Source organism: Procambarus clarkii, chromosome 4 (assembly GCF_040958095.1).
Source record: "Procambarus clarkii isolate CNS0578487 chromosome 4, FALCON_Pclarkii_2.0, whole genome shotgun sequence".
NCBI classification, from domain to species: Eukaryota; Metazoa; Arthropoda; class Malacostraca; order Decapoda; family Cambaridae; genus Procambarus; species Procambarus clarkii.
In genome coordinates, this window is record NC_091153.1 from 35,936,408 (window position 1) to 35,936,757 (window position 350).

Genomic DNA, 350 nt, shown 5'->3' on the forward strand with positions numbered 1-350 from the left:
CGAGCCTACAAACATGTACCACAGTGAGAGGAGGAGTAGATGGCAATAATGCGATATGGCCAGGGGGTTACATAAGAGTTTTGTGGAATACATTTCCAATGCCTAGAATTCATCAATGGAGGAGGCTACTGATCGTCCCATAACTTTTCAACATTGCTATTTACGCGTCTTCAGGTCCCTCTAAATATGGCTCGCATCAGCGCATGTCCCAAGGTCAACAAGCTAGTTAATGCTGTGGGATGATTCTCTCGCTACAAACGACCCTCATGGAGTAAGGTTGCTTTTCGTTCCAGTCCACACACCCTCCTCTTGGAAATTTCTAACATTTATTTACAAACACTTAGTTCTTT